The 18,085-nt window shown below is 37.6% G+C and overlaps 1 long non-coding RNA gene across 1 annotated transcript; it reads right to left on the reverse strand.

Annotated features, from left to right (window-relative positions):
- Positions 1-7,201: 7,201 nt before the first annotated feature.
- LOC127103054 (uncharacterized) lies at positions 7,202-8,248 on the reverse strand. The gene is made up of 2 exons (XR_007794752.1): positions 8,000-8,248; positions 7,202-7,476 (listed from the first exon to the last, which is right to left on the reverse strand). It is a non-coding gene; the product is annotated as an uncharacterized LOC127103054 (long non-coding RNA).
- Positions 8,249-18,085: the final 9,837 nt, after the last annotated feature.

An 18,085-nucleotide genomic window follows, 5' to 3' on the forward strand; every position in this document is an offset into this window, starting at 1 on the left:
ATTCCTAGTGATTACTCCTTTCTCATCAAACTTGTTCTTGTAAATCCACTTGGTACCAATGATGTTAGTCCCTTCAGGTCATGGAACTAGCTCCCATACTTCATTCCTTTTAAACTGCTCTAGTTCATCTTGCATGGCATTGATCCAATATTCATCAGTCAGGGCTTCTTTCACATTTTTTGGTTCAACCTTGGATACAAAACAGGAATTTGAGCTAATTTCCCTTGACCTGGTAGTCATACCACTATTGGGATCCCCTATGATAAGATCCTTATGGTGGTCTTTCTGAATTTTGATAGATGGCATTTTGGTGGGTGCATCTACCTCACATTCAGGAGGAGTCTCATGTACTTCTTCAGACTTGACTGGTATGTCTGTTGAAGTATCAAGGAATGTTCCAACATCCTCTATGACATTGATTCCTTCCTCTTTATCATCCACAATGACATTTATGGATTCCATCAGGACATTGGTCCTATAGTTGAACACTCTGTAAGCTCTGCTGTTAGTTGAGTATCCTAGGCATATACCCTCATCACTTTTGGGATCCATTTTCCTTCTCTGTTCACGATCTGTGAGAATGTAACATTTACTTCCAAAGATATGAAAGTACTTCACAATGGGCTTTCTGCCTTTCCATATTTCATACAGAGTGGAGGAGGTTCCTTTTCTCAAGGTAACTCTATTGTGAACATAGCAAGTTGTATTCATCGCTTCCGCCCAAAAGTGCATAGGAAGCTTCTTTGCATGAATCATTGCCCTGGCAGATTCTTGAATAGTTCTGTTTTTTCTCTCAACTATCCCATTTTGCTGAGGAGTTATAGGAGAGGAAAACTCATGACTTATCCCTTCAGACGAGCAAAACTCATCAGACTTAGAATTCTTAAACTCCGTCCCATGGTCACTCCTAATTCGGACAACACAACTGTCCTTTTCCCTTTGAAGTCTGATGCACAGTTCTTTGAAGACATCAAATGCATCTGACTTTTCTCTGATGAAGCTTATCCAAGTGTATCTGGAATGGTCATCAACAACCACATAGGCATACCTCTTTCCGCCCAGACTCTCAACCTGCATAGGTCCCATTAAGTCCATGTGCAGAAGTTCCAGAGTTTTGGAGGTTGTAGGATGTCGCAGCTTAGGGTGTGACATCTTGGTTTGCTTGCCGACCTGACATTCTCCACAGACTTTTCCTTCATCATTAAGCAGCTTTGGGATTCCTCTGACTGCTTCCTTGGATATGATCTTCTTCATTCCCCTTAAATGGAGATGAACAAGGCGTCTATGCCACAGCTTCACCTCCTGTTCTTCCTTGGCTGAGGAGCAAATTATGGAAAAGTTTGAGACTTTAGGTTCCCACAGATAACAGTTATCTTTGGGTCTGGATCCTCTCATAACTTCCTGATTGTCTCCATTCATCACAACGCATAGCTCCTTAGTAAACTGAACATAGAACCCTTGATCACACAGCTGGCTTATGCTGATGAGATTAGCAGTTAGTCCTTTTACTAACAACACATTATTTAGTTCTGGAACTCCAGAGCAGTCTAGCTTACCCACACCTTTTATTTTTCCTTTAGCACCATCACCAAAGGTCACATAACTGGTAGTGCGAGGTTGTATATCCACCAATAAATTCTCCATACCAGTCATATGTCTTGAGCAGCCACTGTCAAAGTACCAGTCTTCTCTGGTAGATGCCCTTAGAGCTGTGTGAGCTAACCTAGCATACCATTGTCGTTTCTTGATGGGGGAATTATGCCTATATGCCTTATGCTTAGGTCTGACATGAGGGGCTTGGTTAGGATAGCCATGCAGCCTGTAGCAGAAGGCTTTTATATGGCCAAACCTACCACAGTGGTGACATCTCCATCGCTGAAATTTCTTCTTCTGATGGTTACTCATCCTGGTTCCCTGATGTTGAGACATTGGGTGTGACCTCCGCTTGAATTTCTGAACTTTAGCCTTTGAGCGTTTGAGTTCAGCTGAGGATTTTTTCACAAAGCCTAAACCAGACATGGTTCCAGACTTCTGTCCCACCTTTAGGATCTCTTCCAAGGAGTCTGTTCCTTTATTTAGCATTCTGATGGATTTCGTCATTTGATCCAGCTTGGAGGTCAGCAAGGTTATCTCACCATTTAGACCATCTATGACTGTCAGATGCTTCTGTCTCTCATCCTCCAGCTCCTTGATGAGCTTCTTCTGCTTTTCTCCTTGTACACGCACTTCTGCACTGGTGACACATAGCTCCTTATATGATGCAGCAAGTTCATCAAAGGTCAGTTCATCTGCACTTGAGTCATCATCAGTGGCACAAACACTAGTTAGTGCAGTGACATGTTTATCAGATTCTCCTTCAAATTCAGTCTCAGAATCCCCTTCAGACCATGTGACAGATAGCCCCTTCTTTTGCATCTTGAGGTAAGTAGGACATTCAGCTCTACTGTGTCCATAACCTTCACATCCATGACACTGGATTCCCTTGCCTTGGTTGAACTTTTCTTCAGAAGTTGATCTTTTCCTGATATCAGACGAGATGTTCTTGACATTTGGTCTACCTTTTTGATCAATCTTCTTCACGAACTTGTTGAACTGTCTCCCAAGCATGGCTATGGCTTCTGATATGCTTTCATCACCTCCAGTATATCTTGCTTCTGACTCCTCTTCAGTATTTGATACAAAAGCTACGTTTTTGTTCTTCTTTTCAACATTCTCACACAAGCCCATTTCAAAGGTTTGGAGAGAACCAATGAGCTCATCCACCTTCATATTGCAGATCTCCTGAGCCTCTTCTATAGCAGTGACCTTCATGGCAAATCTCTTAGGTAATGACCTGAGAATCTTTCTTACAAGTTTCTCTTCAGCCATTTTCTCACCTAAGCTACCAGAGGTGTTGGCAATTTCAAGAATATTCATGTGAAAGTCATGAATAGTCTCATCCTCTTTCATCCTCAGATTTTCAAACTTGGTGGTCAGCATCTGAAGTTTAGACATCTTCACCTTGGAGGTACCTTCATGAGTTATCTTGAGGGTATCCCAAACTTCCTTGGCCAGCTCACAGTGGTGCACCAGTCTGAAGATGTTCTTACTTATTCCATTGAACAAAGCATTCAAGGCCTTAGAATTTCCAAGGGCTAATGCCTCTTGCTCTTTGTCCCACTCTTTTTCAGGAATTTGCATACTGACTCCATCGTTACCTGTCTTCGTTGGATGTTCCCATCCTTTGTTGACAGCTCTCCAGACTTTGCTATCTAGAGACCTTAAGAAGGCTATCATACGAGGCTTCCAGTCATCATAGTTAGAACCATCCAGCATGGGTGGTCTATTTGAGTGTCCTACATCCTTGTCCATGGTACTAGAAAGTAACTTCCCTAGATCTCACCCAGAAATTAACAGGCAGGGTGCCTGCTCTGATGCCAATTGAAATTCTAGTTAACAGACTTTCGATGTCACACGGGTTGTTATGAAATCCAATTCTGCGCAGACAAGAATTATGCAGAACTTAAAAAGTAAGTGCAGTAAATAACACAAGGAATTGTTTACCCAGTTCGGTCCAACATGACCTACGTCTGGGGGCTACCAAGCCAGGGAGGAAATCCACTATTAGTAGTATTAATTCAGACCTTAAACCACCTGTTTAACCCTATCACTTAACACCTACCCAATGCAATTTCAATCTTACACTAAGATCAGAGTTCCTACTCACTCCCCCTCAATCACCTCAGTGATTACAACCTTTAATTAAGATTAAAGACAATTTTGAAGTCACCCTTCAAACAACTCTTGATTGTGCTTAACAGCTTTAATCAAGATACACAACACTCACGCTTAAAAGCTTAGAGTGTCACAACACTTACAACTCAATGAACACCCTATACTAATGCAATCATCTCAGTGATAATAGCTTGGCTCACAAGATACACCTAATACAAGACACACAAAAATACAGCAGTGAAGTATGATGGACAAATAATCTTCACGCCTCAAATCCCCCGAGTTCTGAAATAAGGATTGCCATCCTTTTATATTGCAGCACTTGGGCCTTGTACTTGTATTTCCTGAATTTAAGGTCAAGCGAGTTAACCTAAATTCCACAACTAGGTTACTAACAAATAGGCTATTTGTTAGGTTCATTAATTGTAGCTTAGTTGTTAGTTTCCTGGATTTTAGCTCAGCTGTTGACTTCCTGAAGAATAGCCTGAGAAAAATGCTGAAACAGAAAAACTAAACAACCTACAATTTAGCATATGTTGCCAGGAGTGAATGTCACAACATTTAGTTTGACATCCAAAGAATAGACCATATGCTAAGTCTGTTATCTTCCTGAAAACAGAATGTACAAATTTGTTGTACTGTACAGGACGAATCTGTCCATACTTCAGTAACAACGTACATTAATAAATGTCAAAGCATCCAATTTGACATTTACACAATGAGCCTTACGTCAGGTCTGTTATCCTCTTGATAAGCAGACTGAGAAACATACTGAACTGTAGCAGACAACCAACCTGCCTATTATTCAGTATATGCTGTCAATGATGAATGTCATAACATCCAGTTTGACATTCAGACAGTAGGCTTTGTGCCAGGTCTGTTATCCCCTTGATAAACACACTGGAAATAAATACTGAGTTATTATAGAACACCAGTTGTTCTATTCCTCAGTATCTGCTGACATGGATGAATGTCATAATATCTAGTTTGACATTTAGTAGATCCTGTATTAGCTAAACCTGCAGCATGCAACTCAAGTATGTCATGACATCAGAGTACAGTTAGATATTCTAACATACAATGCAGTCAAACAGTCATCTTCACAGCATGTCATGACATCAGTCAAGACATTAGAATCCAGCTAGTGTTTTACCATACAATGCAGCCAATCAAACATTTACACTAATGGTTAGTATTCCCTATATGCCCAAAATCAAATTAAGAGAGTATCTCACATAAAAAGAATTACAAACGAGATGCGATTGAATAAGATTACAAATCACTAGGTTCATACAATGGTCAAATCAATATAGAATCCAATAATATAGAAATATGTTCATCCTAACATAACCTAACCTAGAAGAATTTAGCTACTCATAATGCAATTAAAAATACCAAAATTGATAAATAAAGATAACATAAGAAGTCCCTTGAAGAGATGGCCTCAATTGACTTCAAATGCTCCAAAAATCACCACTTGTGCTCTTTAATTCGTGCTTCAATCTCCCAAAATTGTATCCCTTGTAAAATTGATGAAAATCACCTTAAAAAGAGCTCAGAATGCGTCAGAAAAAGCCCAGAAAAGTGCCCATCACGCACATTATAGTTGCATCGCGCACAATGTAACTGATACATCTTTATCACGTAAGTGATGTCACACAATGGTGCGTGTGATTATTCTAGTAACTGCGTTAAAAACACTATTTTCACCAGAATTTTCACTAAGTCCCATTCTTCCATACTTGGCTATTTTTCACTCATTCTTGGGTCCTTCTTCTTCCTTTTGAATCATCTTTCACTTATTTTTCACTGATTCTTCGCCTAATTATATGCAATGACAGACTGTCATCAACATACAATAATATTTATTTAAAGTAATCATTGTGATAAGTTAAGACATACAACAAGGGTTGTTTAAAGTAACTGTTGTGATAGGTTGAGCGCTACTTGACTTATAATCACGGTCGCACGACCGTGGTGGAAAGAATCATACATACAATCACACCTTACCTCACAACGGTTAGTCGAACACGGTTGTATCCCTTTTCCAACCGTTATGAGAGGTTTTTTTCCGTAGTAGCGACAATCAATTTGAAAGAAATTAAAAATTAAAAAAACACTTAAAATTTATTACTAAGGCAGTATTCTACCCTAAACTTTTCCCTCCCTTTTTGTTTTTATCTAACCTGTAACTTGAGATCCATCTATACTCACTCATGCCTCATACATGTACATCATTCATTCATGATTAACATTTGCTAACAAGTATCATAGATTCAAGGTTTGTGGCTAATGAAAATCAGGGTCCTGGCTTGAAGATTGTGGCATTACTCATCATGAGGGTTGAAACCCTAATTAATTGATTCTTTGGGACTTTGACTCTTGAAGTTTATATATCTGGGAATCCAAACTCTAGTTCTTGACTATGCTCCTATGGGATCTTGTTGTTTAACCTCTGTGCATTTGGACTTGACTTTTAAACCCTAATTGTGGGCCCATGGTTTGAGACTTTGCTTATGGAGCTTTGTGTTTGGTTTGAAACCCTAATCATTGATCTTTGAAGTTCATAAATCATGTTGGCTTTCATTGATGTCTTGAATACCTTAGATGTGGTTCATGACATTGGTGCACTGCTTGTGGGGATTCCTCACTTGGTTTGAGATTCTTGGTTGATACATGGTGTTGAACTTTGACCTACATGAAACCCTAGTTTCTTGTTATGGCATTAGCATTCCTGGTGTGTGTCCAAGATTGAGGATTCATTTGATGCATCTGATCCATTACAGATGGTTCATTTGCTTGACTAATATTCATGTTCCTAATTCCTGGATTAGGGTTCATTCAAGGTCATACATGTTCTTGATCTCATTAAGGTTTGTGTGATCCAATTCATTGCATGGCAAGATTGAAGTTCATTGGTTCAAGATCAATTCAGTAGCACAAGTCCTTTGGTTGGTATGGTTTACAAAGGCATGTATAACTTTGGTCCATTACATTTCATCATTGCACCATTTCCACCTAAGTTGACTTTTGATCAACTGTTGACTTTTTGATCACTTAATTGACCAAAGTCAACGAATCAAGTGGCATTTTTCTAAATCTTGTGTCATGACACTTCATTTTAGACATGGTTCATTAGTCACATTGGTGGTTAGAATTAGAACATTTGCATTAAAGTGAAACTTGTTTTGAAAATTGATTCATAATGTATGAAAAACATGTTTCATTTATATATGCTTGGTACATCTTGGATTGTTTTCATTTGCAAAATATCAAGGTTAAACATCTCATTTCAAACATCATTACAATTCAAATTTGAAGCATCACATTTCCAAGTCCGAAATTCCAATCATAACCATATCCATATCAATTTAAACCATCCAATTTCCAATCCCATATAGAAACCATTTCAACTCAATTATAAACCATTGCACTTTCAGTATCAAGATTCCATCCTTTCATACAAAAAACTTCATACAATCTTCGATTACAAAAATCACATCTAATTCCCATTTAAACCATTTGGGGTTCCAAGTTACATTTAACCATTATTCACATTTCAATTACAACATATCATACACAATCATTCCTATTACATTCAAATACAAATCCAATTCTACATGCAACAAGTCATAATTACATCCAAATTATTTCTCCCCAAATGACTCCAATTCCAAAACAGTCCCATCTTCAATAGATCCCATGAATCCAAACCACCTTCCAATTCCATCCTTCAACCCATCTTCATGTGTGCAATCCACCCTACAAGATCATTCACATACATGTTGTTATAAGCAAATGTCACAAGCAAAACAAAATCAATGCATGATCATACATATCATAACCATATCATCAAACAAATACAGCAATCCTGAAACTTTCGAGAAAAAATTTGGTTTTGGATAACAACATTTGCAAATCAAAATTAATCACTGACGGAAATCAAATGATGGGTACTCTTCCTAAACTCCAATGTAGAAATTTCATATGATAATAATTCTAGGCAAGATGCTGGCACAAGCAGGCTTAACACCAAGTTCGACATTGCACGCCAGTACACAATTAATCTCAATGTTAACTTTTTTTCAGAACTGCCTAACTAATCCAAAACAGATTTTAACCACCCTAACCAATTCACCTAAAAGTAGCTAATTGGCATAACAGAAATTGAACCTAACAGTAAAGTTCTCTAATCGATAACTAGCCTTCAGCCACAAAATAACGGTGCCGACATTCATAACAGGGTTCCAATTACTAGCAGTTCCAATATGTCTAACTCACTAACATCTAAGAAGTAGTATTCATAAGCCTTCAATTAATATTAGTTATGACTAACTACAACAAGAGCCTCAAATCATCACTGTCGAAAACCCAACCAAACTCTCAATTGAGCTCCCTCATCATCACCTCAACAGAATCCTGCAAACAGAACCATTCTCAGAACATCGCTTCAATAATCACCAAGGAAAACGCAAGAACAGAAACAGAAGAAGAAAACGAAATTGAAGAAGGATACATGAAGAAGAAGCTTAAAGAAGCAAGGATCCGTCCATTCGAAGCCGTAAGTCCAAGTTTATTTAAGGCCCAAACTAATTTCCTATCCCCACCTCCCTTCCCGGGCCTACACCCCATTATGGGTCCAATTCCTTTCTTTTAAACCCTTTTTGCTAGATTAGATTAATTTGGAGTTAGAGGAAGTTTTTAGGTTGATTAGGGTTTGATTAAAGTATTTAGGGATTAATGTGTGATTAAGAAACATTAGAATCCAATTAAATTTAGATCAAATTTTAGATAATTATGGGCCCGTTTGTTTTGGATTTTTTTAAAAATGATTTTTATAGTGTTATATATTTTAGTGTAAAAAAAATTTACAAAGAAACTTTTCATAAAAACTTCAAATGAAAATTTGGTTTGAATAGTTATTTTTAAAATATTATTTTAGATATTTCATCATTTTATCGAAACTTTTTTTGAAAATCAAATTTTCAAAAAATCATTTAATTTTGAAGCTATTTCAAATAGTTTTTCATAAAAATCATTTTTAAGATACAATTTTTTCAAAAAATTGTGATTTTGACTATGTTTTGATCTTCAATAATGTATATTTATGTTATAGAATGAACAATTCAATCTTTTAATTTATAAAAAACAAATTTAGAAAAACATATAATATTTTAAAAAATATTTTTGTAGAATCCATTTTCAAAAATACAAAGAAAAAATCTATTTTTTAAAAGCTAAAACAAACTGGCCCTAAGTCCTTTTTTAAAATTTCTTTTAGGTTTTCAAGATTTTATTAGAAATTTTGATTGATTGGATAATCTTTTAGGAATTTAGAATAATTAGAATTCAATTAGAATTATTAGATATTAATAGGTTTCGTAGAAATATTAGAATTTGTTTAGTCTTTAGGGTAATTAGATTAGATTAAAATTTTAGAAATTAGCTGATTGAATTTTTCATTAGGATTGATTATTAGGAATTAATTAAATTTTGAAATGACCATTTTATCCCTTAGGGGTCATTTTGTCATTTTTACCTTACAATGGCATGTTCCCTTAGAATTTGTACATAGAATTTTAATCAAGATTTTTGACTAACTATAACATGCTGTAACACCTCAAAATTTGCCCTCCTCTTTTGGGACTAGTTTAATATATTGCATATCATTTTTAGGTCATTAGGCATTGCATATTGCATATCATGTGGTTACATTGTGCCAATCATCCTCCTAAGTCTTGGTCAGAAGATAAGAGGTGGAGATGCAAGCCTAGGGTTTTTATTGACTGATCATTGGCCATCTGAGGATTGGGCTATGAATTAGGGTTTCATGGTTCTCAGAGGGATTGATCTACATCTGGTTTGCAATGATACATCATCATCATCGTGGTCTTGATATCATCCAAGAGGTGCAAGTGTTTGATCAGCTACCTTGAGATTAGGGTTTTGACCACTGGTCAACCCTAATCAGTTGCATTGGGCCAATCAGGGTTTGTGCAGGAGATGGGGTCTATGATGGATATGGGGATCATTTCATGATTGTATTGAGCTTATGGAGGCTAGGGTTTCACCATTGAGCTATTTCATCAGAGATTTGGGGCTTAGGTTGATCAGTGCATTGCCAAATTTATCTATTAGTTGAAAAAGTCAACTGTGCTTGATTTTATGGATTTGGAGGTGGGAGAGAGTTGGATACGCTTCATTCATGTTGGAACAAGTGTTATTTGACATGTCAAAGCTCAAGAATGAAGAAAATAAAGTCAGACAAAAATTGCCAAAAATAGAAAGTGACTTGTAATGGAAGTTTCCAAAAATGGAAAGTTTTTCACCATAAAATTACGTGTCCAAAAAAGCTTCAAATGAAAATTTGTTCAACATGAAAGTTGTAGATCGTGCTCTCACCTTTCCAAAAAGTCCAAGAACTTGAAATTCCCATGTAGGGTTGACAAGTTATGGTCCATTCAATTTCCAAAAAGACCCATAATCAAAGTGGCATAACTTTCACATGGAGTGTCCAAAATGGATGATCTTTTTATGAGCAAACTCCATTTCACATGTACTTTCATGGTGCATAATCAAAATTCATCAAAAATGATCAATGCAAAAGGTCAATTTTCAAGTGCAACAATTAAAATCCAAGGGCAAAATGGTCCAAGTTGAGAAATACATGGAATTTTGGAATGAGGGTTTTTGCAACACATCACAAATGCCAAATAGAAGTTGTTTGAGCTGTCATGAGCTGTCATGGTTCAATATTTGGCAAGGGCATTTTGGAACTCTCACTTAAATTTCACATTATGCTAATCACATGAGTTTTTGCTAATTGGTGATTAAGAAAGTGATTAAGCTGGAGTATAAAGCTTTAATCATAACTGAATTACAAATCATAATCACAATTCTCAGAAATCATAACAAACTTTCCCTCCATTTTCCAAATTCTCTCAAAAACTTCATCAACATTTTTCAAGATTTCTCCATCATTTCTTCATGAAATTGCTTGATTCTTTTTGATTCGAGATCCACAAACCATTAGCTACATCTGTTTTGGTGAATTGTTGCAAGGACCTTGCCAAATCGTGACTGTTCATGTGATGCTTATCAATGGTGATTTAAGAATTCTTGCTGCTGGATCGTGTTTGAGCTGAGATAACTTCTCCATCCATCTTCCTATACATCAACCTCGATCTGTTTTGGATAATTGGAACGAAAAGCTTCAAGAACACCAGCTGCCATCTCCAAGGTACCAAAACTCGATTCTCACTTTTGCTTAAATTATCATATGCTTTTGAAAGTTCATTCAATGTAGAACACGATGCAACTCTTGGTTTGTGAAATGATTTACTGTGGAGAAAGATATATCGATTTGAAAGTTTGATGTCACTTCTTTTTTTGATCGATCTGTGAGTTGTGGTAGGAATTAGGTTACATAGGTTACATATCTTGAATCTACATGCTCATGCGGTTCTTTTGATTATACTCTTGTTAATTTTGGTTGATGTTCGATGTTCTTGGAAATCTGTGTTTTCTGGAAATTATTGGCTGAAAAACGATGAACAATAGGCTGTTTGATCCATTTTTCTGGATTTCATTTCAAATAATGTGTTTGGCGCCAGAGTGAACCAACCAGGACGCGCCACTGCGTATATTCCAAACGGCGTCGTTTTGGATAATGTGTTAAGAATTGCAAAATTGCCACTGCTTCATTTATTAAATAATTATTTCATTTCTTTTTCTTTTGATTATTTCATTTTGTTTTATGATCTTCAAAAATTCATATCTCACTCATTTTTCATCCAAATTGAGTGAGACTTTTTGCATTATTTTCATGATGATGTGTAGAATTTTATGGTGATTTTTGTGGATTTTTTGCATGTGTAGAAAAATAATTGGCCTAGGGTTTGTGGAATGTGTCACATTTTTGTATGTTTTGCCAAAACCTTCATGAAATACTCATACCTTTAAAGAAATGAATGAAAATTTTTGTGCTTATTCTGGACATGCTGATGGTGATTTTCATGTAGAGTTTGTGATTTTTGGATACTTGGTGATGGAGATATGATTTTTTGAATAGAGGTGTGACAATTTGTGTCACACCAAGCTAGGTCAACTTTCTGATTTTATTTAAAATGCTTAGGAATGTTTGATTGAGCTGAAATTTTGTGTGGATGATCATTGATATGTCAAGATTACATGAGAATTTTTCTGGAATTTTTGATGGAGTTTTATAATTGATTGATAATTTTCTTCTCTGTATGCTCATTTTGTGACATTGTGTGACACATGTTGTCATTTTGCTTGTGAAATTCTCATATGGTATTGGATGAATATGAAATTTGACATGAGCATTCTAGACACATTATAGGACATCATGGTTTTGATCCCATTCATTTCTTAATTGTTGTCACTGTTTTATGATTTTTGGAAGTTGATGCTTATGTTGGTGCCTTGAATTGGCTTGTATAAATGTGTCTGGACTTCTTGATTTTCATTGACCTACTTCCTTTTGTCCAATTGATCTGAAAATTGATATGCTATACATTGAATGGGTCCTGTTTAGGTGTGAATTTTTGTGGAATTAATTGAACTGTTTTGATATGTTTTTGAGTGAGATAGTTCTGTTTGGTCATTTGAAGTTGCAAATTACATGATTGATGTTAAATTGTGCATGAAATGATAATGGTGAATGGTATGAGCATGGGACCAATTGCAATTGCTTTTAATTTGTTTGAATGTGATTTTGGTTGGTTTGCACTTGCTGTTTAGATTTTTTTATCTCCTTTGGACCCTAGGCTTGGCCTAGTGGTCTTGTTTCTCACATTTGGTTTGGATTTTCAGGTTAAAAGTGCAAAAGGCTTAAGGAGAAAAATTCAAGTTGTAAATTGGGATTGTTTGATGTTGTAAACTAACATTGGTTTTGTGTTGTAGGTTTGATGCTTGAGCTTGAGCTCATGGCTTGCACTTATGTGCATTAACTTGTTTTGACTGTACAAATTGGCTGTTTGACATTTGCTGTTTACTGTTGGTTTGTCTGAGTACTGATGATACTTGATTGATTTCAGGTACATTTAGTCGCTTACAGTTCTTTAAGAACTTGCTTGCTGCTGCTTGGTTGTATAAACCAGTTGAGGTAGAATCTCTATACTTCATGTAGTCTGGAAGACCTGGCCTGTTACTTGGCCAGGCAACTGTCTGAAGTCCTCCTTAAGAGGCGATGATTGTGATTGTTTACTGTTGTGCCAAGCAGGTAAAGACCTCTATGAGGCAATTGGCGGAACCCAAGGGATATGCAATCTGTCCCCCGCTATTCTGTTGAGTCGTCCCCCTGCTCACACCACTGTGTTGATGCATTGGGACACAAACCCAAGATCTTGTGCTGTTGCACAATCGAGTCAGAGTCTTGAGCGTAGAAGGGTCCCTCCATTCTGGACCCACGCTCCTTTGTCTGAAGCTCTCCCTGATTAGGGATAAGAGCTGTGAAGTCTAATCTTCACTCACCTCTCATCAGCTTCACCTTAGCCTCTCAATGGCAAGGTTAAGAGCTAACTCTACCTTGTACAGATGACTTGCCTCGGCAGTCCACCCTTGTTTGAGCCTCACTTGACTGGATATAGTGTGTGCTATTTGAAATGTTTGTTTTATTGTGATTGATGCTTGCATGCTTGCTTTCTTCCTGGATAGGATTAGCTTGCTGTTGTGCAAGTAGGTAGAAACCACAACATAGGGCAATGATGCATGATAACACTAGGCTCGAGTACAGCTCCCTGGTAGTGTGTCTTCCCTTGGTTTCTGGCTAGAATTTCTTTCCCTTTCAGGGGAACTACATCGCCCTGATCCTCGTTCCAGACGAGGTATGTAGGCAGGAGACCGTGCGAGGTCTCTCCGGGCACCTTTTCTTTCTTTTTGTGTGTGTGCTTGACGGTTATAGGCTCGAGTTCCCGACTCCCTATTAACTGGTTGGTTGTTGTGTGCTTGGAAGCTGATGTAAGTCCATCGAGTGGCCTTCGGGTTCCAGTGTGCGTGTGTTTGGTTCGGATGCCGATGTAAGTCCAGTGATTGGCTTTCGGGCTCCACGTTTGCCTTCTTGTGTGCGTTTTGGTTCGGATGCTGATGTAAGTCCAGTGATTGGCATTCAGGCTCCATGTTTGCCTGTTTTTGTGTTTGTCTTGTTTGGCGTGCGTGAGCCGAACTACGGCAGCTCTGATTCTCGTTCCAGACGAGATACGTAGGCATAGGATGCGATGTCCTATCGAGCTCTCTTTCTCTTAACCCCACCTGTGTTGTCTTCGGTGCGTGTGTGTGTGTGGTGTTTTAGCAACCTTTTCTTTTCTTAGAGCGTGGATCCCGTCGAGTACGACGGACGTGAGGGGTGCTAATACCTTCCCCTTGCGTAACCGACTCCCTTACCCTTTCTCTTTGGTCGCGAGACCATGCTTTTTCCAGGTTTCTCTGAGCGTTTCCTTTCCCTATCTTGGGATAAATAACGCGCAGTGGCAGCTCTGTGTTGTGTTTTGTTTCAGCTCGCCGGTTGTTTTTCGCGGATGCGACACATGCTCCCTTAGGATTTTTAACATAGAATTTTTAATCAACTCCCTTAGGATAACTTGATTAATTTCTAACTGTTAGATTAGGCTTTAACCTAGTTTTCTAATTAAACCTTAACCCTCTGATTAAATTGATTAAAAGCAATTTTGATCAATTAAATCCTTTGAACTTGTATAATCCCACAATCTAATTTTAGTGACCAAAAGATCCTTGATCACTTAATAAGACTTCTTTCTCTAAGCTGTGGAGCTCAAGGCCTCAAGTCAGAATCTTCAATCAAGGCATCCTCAGTCACATCAAGCAGCGAACTATACAAGATAAATCAAAGGTTAACACTTGATAAATACGATTCGAATTGTACGAAATGAGCCTTAAGCAATAGGGAATGATGAGACAAAGTTTATCCTATCCTTGTCTAGAGCGACTTCGCGTATAGGGCGTAGGCCCTAGCTATTCAAAGTGTTCACCCTTATTCATAGACTTTAGTATAATATGAATCAATAAAATTACCAAGTCTTCTTCATACAAGACAACATCAACTCAAGGAGCAACAATGAATATCCTCATTCAAAAATTTGTCAGTTAAGAGAAGTATCATGTGCCATGTGCCTTAAGTAGTAATGAATGATGGGACAAAGTTTCTCATATCCTTGTTTAGAGCGACTTTGCGTACGGGGCGTAGGCCCTAGCTATTCAAAGTGTTCGCCCTTATTCATAGACTTTAGTGTGATTCCTATCAATCAATTATCAAGTCTCTTATTAATTCATCCTCAATTCTAATCATTTCAATTCAATCATTCAATCATCTCTTCTTGCCTCCCTAATCATCTTGCTTTCAGCCCTAGTGGGCTGAACTACGAAAGCTCTGAATTCCTTATTGCAATATAAGAATACGTAGGCAGGAGAACCCAGTTTCTTCGCGAGCTAACCTCTTTATTAATCAATCATTCTCCGTTCATGCAATCAATATCATCTCTTTGAGATCAAATATCACTTTTCCTTGGTTTCCATGTTCATCCTTTTAGGACGCCTAATGAATAGTCCGCATTATGAACCACGAGCTGTTTGGATTGTCCCCAAACATTTAATTTGCTGTGACAGGAGCGGGTATGCCTAGTTTCCTCCATGTTTTAGTCAATACCTCTTTCGCTCTTCGGTTCAGAGTTTATTCCTTAATGGATCCAAGATATTATTCTCCTTTGATCTCGAATTGTTTGTACCCCAACAAGTGATATATTCTTCCTTGCACCCAACAATACTTTCTTGCGGGTCTTATACTCATCCTTTTAGGATGCCTAATGAACAGTCCACCTTGTGAACTAAGTTGTTTGTGTTATGAAACCAAAAACTTAATTCATTTCTTTTTCGGTTGTTCCAATGCAGTGTTGTAGGCCCCCACTTGTTGGTTCATACCAGTTTTACTCTTGGGTTCGAAGCCAGTTTTTTTTGTGAGTTTCCTTGATACCATTATTTTGGTGTAAGTTATACTTTTCATCACTGTATATCTCTCTCTGTTTTCGTAGTTCCGAACTACGATTGCTCTGATTTTCTCATTGCACAATGAGAATACGTAGGCACGAGGATGCAAATCCTTGGCGAGCATACTCCTAATTATTCCTTCCGCCTTAGAGCACCATCCATATCTTTCATGATCCATTGTCTACCTTCAATCATAAACCATTCATTCCAGTGACATATTATTCCTTTGAAATCAAATACACTTTCTTTGGATACCCATATACATCCTTTTAGGATGCCTAATGAAAAGTCCACATTTGTACCTAGAGTTGTTTCGATTGTCCCCAAACATTTAATTCCTTCTTTTTGGCCAAGATGCCAGTTTTCCTCTATGGTACGAATCCCATTTCTCCTATGGATTCCGATATACCTTGACTTTTGGTTTCAAACCGTACCTTTTCAGTCACTTATTACCAAATATTCAATTATGTGACTTTGGTCACCCCATTCTATTCATTTTCGTGACACCTTCGTATTCTATCTTCATTCACTTCATGTGATATACCTTTTCTTTGAGCCAAATACAATAGACCTTTGTGCTCCATCTTGTATCCCTTTGTGAACCAAGAGATGTTTGCACTATGAAACAAAACACTTAATTCAATCCTTTTTCGGTTATTCCAATACAGTGTTGTAGGCCCTCACTTGTTGGTTCATACCAGTTTTACTCTTGGGTTCATATTTCACCCTTGTTGGAGTTCAAATCATATAATCCTTTGGTTTAGACCATACTTTGATCACACTTCTTTTCACCTCCCACCATTAGTTCTTTGAACTACGGAGCTCTGAATTTCTCATTGCACTATGAGGATACGTAGGCATGAGGGCATCAATCCTCACCGAAGACTTTATCTATTTTCTTTCCTTTTCCCATTCTTTTGCGAGTAAACTTTAGATATCACACCTATTCGATCGAGACCAATCAAAATTGTTCCCATGGAGTACCATGGATGTTTGGGGTGCTAATACCTTCCCCTTGCATAACCGACTTCCTTACCCAGCATATCTCTTTCCCCGAGGTTTTATCGATGTTTTCCTTTTCCTTCGGGAATGAATAAAGTTTGTTGGCGACTCTGTTGTATGTTTGAGCGTGCGATACGTTCGGGTATATTTCCGCTAGCTTCAAGCACCACGTGAAAATACAAAAATGCCCACAGTTTCTAGAGATGCATCTCTGAACGCACCCCCGAGTCAATAAAATTCCAAAAAAATGTTAAAAACAATACAGAAATGCATCTTCGTAAATATTACAAAGATGCATCTCCAAAAGGTATTGGTTCTAAAACGCGCCATAACTCTTTTCCTTTTTCACTTTTAAAAAACACTCTAAACATTTTTTCAAACTCTCTCAACTCACATTCTCTCAAAATCAATCAACCAAGTTCAAAGCTTCTTCCATCAACACCAAGTACATCAAATAGACCATTTAACACAGAAGTAAACTCTAAATTGATAAGTTTTTTTATTTTTGTAATTTTTTTTGAGTTTTTATGTAAATGAGTAGAAATTGATTATTCAGTTAAGAAATAAATAGTTTTTGCATGATTGATAGTTTAAACATACTAAAAAAAGTGTTTGATGGTTAAAAATAATGATCAATGCATTATTTTTGGGGGTTCGGCGGTCTGCAGTACCGTCATTAACGAAGTTGAAAGTTGTAGGAAATTTCGGAGATGCATCTCCGGAATTTTTCAATATTTGGATTCCCAGGAACCGGAGATGCATCTCCGTAATATTTTTGTTGTTTTTCTTGCTTATAGGGTTTCTTGTAGTAAATGTGTGACAATTGTCTGGTTTACTTATAAACATTATGGCTGATAGAGATGACAAAATGAGGCATAGGAGGATTGCACAACATGCATCTGTCCGGAGGGAAAAAAGTCAGGTTTCATAGGCCCATGTTCCCTCTCGCCCGATTCATGTAGAGTCATCGACTTTTGTGGCTCATATATCTCCATCTTCTTCTTCTCGTAGGAGACATATGTTACCTACTGACACATCACTTCCTCCATCTACCCGTAGGCGACAGGTTTCACCTATTCAAGTGCCAGAGATACCTGACTCACAAGAGGTACCTGAGGCACTAGTGCCACTCTAGGCACCAAAGGGACCTCATGCTGATGAGCTAGTGCCACCTCGGGCTGATGAGGCTACTGAGTTAGGTCCATCTCAAGCTAATGAGGTTGATGAGCTAGTGCCACCTCAGGAGTTTGGAGGAGGCCCTGTAGAGTTATCATTGCTGCCTCTTTACCCATACCATACTGCTAGACATATTTGGGCCTGAGAGGTAAAATTAGTTGGATTCATTCTT

The sequence above is a fragment of the Lathyrus oleraceus genome, chromosome 7 (genome assembly GCF_024323335.1).
Source record: "Lathyrus oleraceus cultivar Zhongwan6 chromosome 7, CAAS_Psat_ZW6_1.0, whole genome shotgun sequence".
Taxonomy (NCBI): Eukaryota; Viridiplantae; Streptophyta; class Magnoliopsida; order Fabales; family Fabaceae; genus Lathyrus; species Lathyrus oleraceus.